Source organism: Neolamprologus multifasciatus, chromosome 3 (genome assembly GCF_963576455.1).
Source record: "Neolamprologus multifasciatus chromosome 3, fNeoMul1.2, whole genome shotgun sequence".
Classification (NCBI taxonomy): Eukaryota; Metazoa; Chordata; class Actinopteri; order Cichliformes; family Cichlidae; genus Neolamprologus; species Neolamprologus multifasciatus.
Genome location: NC_140441.1, coordinates 34560790 through 34568351, shown reverse-complemented (window position 1 = coordinate 34568351; position 7562 = coordinate 34560790).

Sequence of the window (7562 nt, the reverse complement as noted above, 5' to 3'; positions counted from 1 at the left end):
CTCTGATGAATTCTCATTTCTTTTAAGTCTGTTATAACAAAAAATATCTAGTTCCTCTTCTTAAAATGAGGTAAAATACAACCTCTAGATGAACGACCACACCAGCAAATGACTAAATGTGCCTAAAACTTTCAAAAGTTGTTGTTCAAACTTGATCTGACTTGATCTGAGTGATGAGGGGAATGAAATTCAGCTCATTGTTTTTAGTTTTAAAGCACTAAAAGAACACAGTGCTAACAGTAAGTCATGAGGAACTGGATTGTAATGTAACACATCTGAACTCTGCTCTGTTAGTACAACCAGTGTGAACCATGAAGGCGTGTCAGCACCTGCAGTCAAAACATATATAAAGCCTTCACATGCTGCAGAAAGTGAAGCTGCAAACTGAAGCACAACACTGATGAAGATTTGTAAGTCATCAAATGATAGAGCTGTATTGCGGTTGGCAACCTAAAGGCAGCCGAAAAGTGAACAATAGCTGAGGATTGATCATGTGCACTTGGTGCAATGGGCCATCACTGTTCAACTCCACATTATGCATTTTTACATTAAACATAACCGTGAAGTGATCTGAAATCCCAGTGTCCTTGACCTTTTATATGCGTTGGCTCCCTTACCCACTGGGTGAGATCAAAGGAGTCAATGAAGGCAAGGAAGTCCTTAACCAGAGGATCAGCCTCACAACAAATATGGATGTTTAAGTTGCCAGCAATGAGCACACGGTCATAGCGTAAGAGAAGACTCCCTAGTAGATCAGCAAATTCACAATTAAAATCCTTAACGGGTTTCGGCGGATGATACACCACAGCACAGAGAATCGCGGGGGCACAGTTCAGCTCCGGTAGCTCCACTCCGAAGCTCGAGTTTTGTTTTTAAAAACTGAGCCTAGCCCTCCTGGGAGAGATAATAAAAGCAAGATGTTGCGGATAAATACAACAAAATAAAACTAGTACCGGTACCAAAAAAGAGAAGATTTATTTACAACACACGAAAAAGACCGAGTTAACGATAAAAACGATAAAAAAAAATAACGATGAAAACCCTGGAAACCATACATTTCATAACCGAGCTTTCAACTCTTGCGGCCCGGTACCAAACAATGGTTGGGGACGCTGAACTATACTGTTGCATAGTATGCGTATACTGTATAGTAGGGTGACCATATTTTGATTTCCAAAAAAGAGGACCCATGGCCCAGTCATGAACAACTTTAACAATACTGTTTGCTTAAACAAAATTTTAACATATTTAAACGATGCCTTCTCTGTGTGGTTAATGAATGGTGAAACAAAAATGTCATATAGGCTTTTACAAGTCAACAAGGGCAGAAATATAAATTAAAAACCTCTGGAATTAAATAATGGTACAGAAATAAGGCCTCAACTGTATAAGAAAAATGACCAGTACCGGGACGGTAAGGGGAAATTTCCTTTGCAGTTCGTCTGAAAAGCTGCAGTTGCGCTTTGACATATTTTAAACATCACTAGGCGCGCTGCTGCACGCTGTCTGTCCCGTCTGTGAGCGCTGAACAACAACTCACAAAGCAGCAGCTTGGGGATGACGTCATATATATGGGTCCTCTGTAAGAAAACACAGATATTTTCATCATTCTCGAAAATCCCCCCGGACGCCCCGGACAGAACGTGAAAAGGGGGACAGGTCTGGGGAAAAGAGGACGGTTGGTCACCCAGGAGTTATCTTCCTCAAAGATAAACATAACAGATGAAATAACTTGTTTCTAAACAAATCTCTGTTATAGAATAAATAAATAAACTAAATAAACTTGTTGTATCATTAATACTCACAAGCAATAACTCTCCAAGACAGAAACGTTTTAAAAGGCATCTAAGCCAATGAAAGCATATTCTGCAGGCTAACACACCTGTTTCCTCCACCCACAGGAACATAAAAAAACACCACCAAAATATAAGCTTGTGAGTAATCCCACTATGACCAGCAGAGGGTGCTGAAGGGAAAGAACCTCTACTGGTCATAACAAAAGGTTTCCAAGAATGTTTCTCTAAATAAAAATTAAAAAAGAGAGCTGTAAACTAACCAGAGACACATGAGGTGAGGATGATGAGCAGCAGGATCCTGCAGATCATCTTCTCCCTGTGAGAGGAGACAGAGGTGAAGAGTCATCAACACATGAGGTCACAGGTCAGTCAGTACAGCTAGAAGAAGGAAAATCTACAGTCTGACTTCATTCATTCATTACAACATCTGATCCTGTTCATGATTTAGATCAGGGGTCGGCAACCCTAGGCACTGATGGCAAGACCATAGCTGGACTGGCCATCAGCCCACCGGGATGGTGATTTTTCGTTTTTATGGGCTGATGATTTTTTTTTCTGTAACGGTATAAACAATGAAAGGTGGTGGATTGGCCAGATGCTGGCTGATGTATAAAATTAACTCAGTTGTTTGATGGTGGCTATGGCGGAGCTTCCACAAAGGCCAGCAGGTGGATGGGGGAAAGGGGAGGCAGGAGGAGGAGAGACCCGAGGCAGCCGCCGGTCCGAGTGTCAGGTGAACTGAACTTCAGGTAAGAAGTTTTGACCTGCAGTCTATCTGGGTCAGATATAAACCAAGTTTAGGTGGAGTTTATTTTTGTTGTGCTGACTTTTTACAGTCAGTTACAATAACTTGTACTGCGTGAGCTAGCATGACGGAGTTTCTATACAGCTGGGTGGGTGCTATGATGTTACTAATAGTGAACTTTATTTTATTCATAAGGTTAGCAAGTAGAGTTGCTAACCGTCCCGTAAAAAACGGAATCCTCCCGCATTCAGAGAAAATATTGCGCGTTTTGTATTGAGCTGAAAAGCAGCACAGTTTGTCCCGGACTTCAGCTAGAATGAAAAAAGACACAAAGGTGGAGTTTTATTCTGTGTCTTTACGCTGCACAGCTGCCTCTTCTTCTCTCATTCTCTCCCCTCCCTCTCGCCTGTGCTACTTCAATCATGAAACTGATCAATGATCAGCTGATCGGCTTTTCTCTCTTGTTTGTTTATCGTCCACTTTGTGCCAGAAAGAGGAAACCAGCGGATGTCACAGTAAACAACAGCAGCACGTTTAAGCTTGATCAGCTGTTGTTAAAATTTATCTAATATTACTGTCTACTATCAGCTGATGTTTGCTGGAGCCACAGCTGTAAAAGCTGCTGGTCATGATGTCGGTTTGGATATGTGGTGAGAGGGAAACATGAATATGAAACCAGGAGATGTCCTTACTGAATCATCAGAGCTGAAAAAAACATTTTTGTTTAGTAAATCAAACTTTTTCTGAAGACAAAAAAATCTAATTAAGCTGTGTGTGAAAACAACAGACTGGGTAACTGCTGCTATGTTTAACTTACAAGCTTTATACCCTTTAAGTGCTACAGATCGGAACCTGAAATGGCAGTTTTTATTTGTTTCAGAAGCTCAAAATATATTAAAAAGCAAAACAAAACTAAGGACATAAAAATCACAATGAAACCAAGCAGAAAGCGACCAATTACAAAAAAGAATACAACACTGAAAAACTCAAAACCCACAAACAAACTTAAGATCATGAAAGAAGTCTGTGTTTCAATATTTAAGCAGAATGTTTTTGCTTAATCTAACAGCTTACTCTTTAGTTAAATTAACATATATTAACAAATGGATTGTCTAAATTTTCAGAATAAATAAATCATCATAAAAAATATGCATGATGACTGTATAAGGAAAAGTGATCAGACCCCTGTCTGACCTTTTACAGGCAACAACAGCAGTGATTATCAGTCAGACTTGTATCTTTGTGGCTCCCATTTCAGCCTGTGCCTGATTCTACAGTAAAATCATTTTTTGTTAAAATTTAAATGGTAAATGGCCTGTATTTATATAGCGCTTTACTAGTCCCTACGGACCCCAAAGCGCTTTACATATCCAGTCATCCACCCATTCACACACTGGTGATGGCAGCTACATTGTAGCCACAGCCACCCTGGGGCGCACTGACAGAGGCCAGGCTGCCGGACACTGGCCCCACCTGGCCCTCTGACCACCACCAGTAAGCAATGGGTGTAGTGTCTTGCCCAAGGACACAACGACCGAGACAAGCTGAAGAGATGATTTTTTTTTACACAGCGATTTGTTCACAGCTTTATTCGTGTGAACCAATGTGTGATCTAGGTCTAACTTGACAGCAACAGTGAGTGAAAGTGAGTGAAAGTCTTCTGTGTTTAAGGTGGAAGAAATGACTTGGCGCCACCCTGTGACAGAAAAACGCCTATCCGAGGTATCGCAGAATATAATGAATGGGAAATAATGTAGAATCTCTATTTTTCTGTCTTTTGGATTTTTGTTTTTTTAAGATAAAAGTTATGCTTTCTTTAAAACTCTGTGATCTGTGAACCAAAGCTGAATTGTGTGGTTTTCGGGCCATTGCTATTCTCAAAACAGGAAATATGACTTCAAACAACAAAACTTTACTAGGTGGTTCAAATAAAAATTCACGTTTTGACTCATAAGGAGCAGAAACTTCCAAACAGATCAGTAGTTTTACAACAGGAGAAACAAAGACAGTAAGCTTTAAAAGTAAAAAAATCAAGGACACACAAATATAGAGAATAGAGTAAACACTGTAAACACAGTAAAATAAAATAAAAAGAGAAACTGTGTTTGTCTCCTCTTGTTTAGGTTTGTATTCTCTGAATATAATTAACGGCTACAATCACGGTTAGAACTTTACATGCACTCATCATGAATGTCATTGTAAATACGGTATTTAATTGTTTCTTTGAAGTGTTCTTGTTCCAGAGTGGAATCATTGTACAGCAAATATCTTTAATCATAATAAAAAAAAATAAGTGGACACACAGGTTTGATTTTATTAAGAATTTTTTCTAATCTCTAATAAAATTAAGGTCAGGGCTTTGGAAAAGCATTTTGTTTTCTATTGTGATAACCATCATTTAAAGCAGTTTACATTCCTTTATAGGCTTTGGGTACAAGTCTGTCAATCCCCAACTATTTATCATCACAGATGTAAATGCAGTAGGATTAAACCACAGAAGGCCTAAAATCTCTGTCCTAATCTATGCAAACCATATATTTATCCTGCTGATAAATGATTCATGGAGTTCTTCCATTTTCCATTTATAAAACTGAAACTGGTTTTCAAGTAAATCACACCTGAGAAGACTCTGCAAACATAAGCTTTGATCCATCATGTGTTCGTTCCCACAGTGACATCTAACCCCATGTCAGACTTTGCACCAACAGCAACATGACCCCACCTTTCAGCACTGAGAGTGAGTGAAATTCAGTCAGAGCCTCAGTTGTTTACAGCTCTGTTATATTCAGTCAGGAATTTCTGAACCCTTCACGTTTTTTCACCATTTTGGTAACAAAATTAGCAGACTTCCATCTATAAATAAAAGTAAAGGATTAATAAGACAACTTATAATCATTATACAAACACTTTACCTTGAGCTACAGAATGATGTGAGACACAGAAAACTGTGTGATGGTCCGTTTAGGTTTTTCATAATGAGAGTCTTCCTCACACAAAGTATAGACACTGTGAGGACATTTTATTTTAAGTCTGTTATAATAGAAAACTTCTAGTTCCTTTTCTCAAAATAATGCAAAATACCAACTTTAGACAAACAACAACCACAAATTGCATATTACACAGTATCAAAGATGTATTTAAGAAAAACACCTTGATTTTGTAGATTTTTGAATAACTTTTGGTGGATTTAAATTGAATGACAACGTTGCATGACCCAGTGTAGGGCACACTTTAGCTGCCATAAACATGGCCTCACAGTTGACTCAAGAATATTTTGGTTTAACCCTTTAAGACCTACCATAGAACCAAGGCCGCCAGAGCTTACTTTATATTTTTAGATGCTGTAGTGCCATTTTGCTGTGTATTTTGTTGCTATACATCAATACAACTGTTATAGCCCATATTTTAATAATATGTATGCATTAAGTCTATAGTAACTACATAAATTGCAAAAAAGTGCAATAAACTACAAAAAAATTGAAAATAGTTTTTGGTTTTTTTATATATATATTTCTACTTGGAGAAATTTAAGAGGTTTATCCCTCAAAACTTTAAATACAAAAAAGTTGCAAAAAATAGTTTACAACAACAGGAAATTTATTTTGAGTGTCTTCATAGTTTTATTTTTTACACCAATTTTTATATATGAAAAAACGAAAAACAATCCTATGATGCAAATTTGCAAATAAACAGCATGTGCATCAAAATAAACTATTTTAAGCAGTGCAGTTTGAGTTCTAAGCATCCCAGAAACTATTCAGAAAAGCATAAAGTCAAACATGACTTATAAAAACACCAGTATATGCTTTTAAGACCTAAAAGTAAAAAACTACATTTTCCGCGAAAATGACGTCACTTCCAGTTTCGGGCAGGTAATGGCGGGCATGCAATCGTTTGTGCTGATTTCTGTTTCAATGTGGGAAGTGTTACGAACAGCTGATCGGATCGGCAAAGCCTGCAAGGGCTTTTTATGCAATATTTGCAAAGCTTTATGTGGAAGGAAACCGTGACCAAGGACAAGCTGATGGCATAAGATACAACTTCTCTGGTTTCATAGGCAAAAAAAAATTATTGCGCTAGCTTACGTGGTTCCGGTTCTACAGGGATTTAAAAATAGTTATGCAAAACGGAGCGTGCCCGCTCCAACTGGCTTTAAAGGGTTAAAAATGTGTTCATTTTCCCAAGCTTTTGGACTGCAAAACAAACCCAAGGCATCGCCCCTGCACCAGCAAATGACTAAATGTGCCTGAGACTTTCTAAAGTTGTTGGTCAAGCATTTGATCTGATAATAACAGTGATGCAATACATAGTGAGGGGTATGAGATTCAGCTCATTGTTTTTAGTTTTAAAGCACTAACAGAACACAGTGCGAATAGTAAGTCATGAGGAACTAGATTGTAATCTAATACATCTGGACTCTGCTCTGTTAGTATAACCAGTCTGAACCATGAAGGCGTGTCAGCACCTGCAAAACATATATAGAGCATTCACATGCTGCAGAAAGTGAAGCTGCAGGCTGAAGCACAGCGCTGATGAAGATTTGGTAAGTTTTGAATTTTTTTACTAAAGAGAAATATATTTCTACATATGCGTGGAGTTATTATTCTTGATGATTCTTTATTTGGTTATTGTTGGAAGTTTCCGCACAAACAGACTGAAATCGTTCTCTTTGGAGAGTCAAAACTGAGAAAGAGAAGACTGAGTAGTTTAAGGATAGAGTTCTGTTAACTTTTGCATGATAATAAAATTATGTAACCTACATGCCTTTGTAACAAACCAAAGACAGAAACTGGGAAAATATATAAAGAAAATACATTTCTAAACAATTTTCTCTCTTTGATCAGGTGACTGTAGCCTGTGACCAACATGGAAAGGTATCACACTCAACACCTCACATTAAATTCTGCATTCATTAGCTAAACTTCTCACAACATGATATTCAAAATTACTGTCTGTGTGCAGTAGAGGACGTACACACGACCTTGTGAAGAGCTGGTATTAAGATTAAGGGCTGTGGAAAG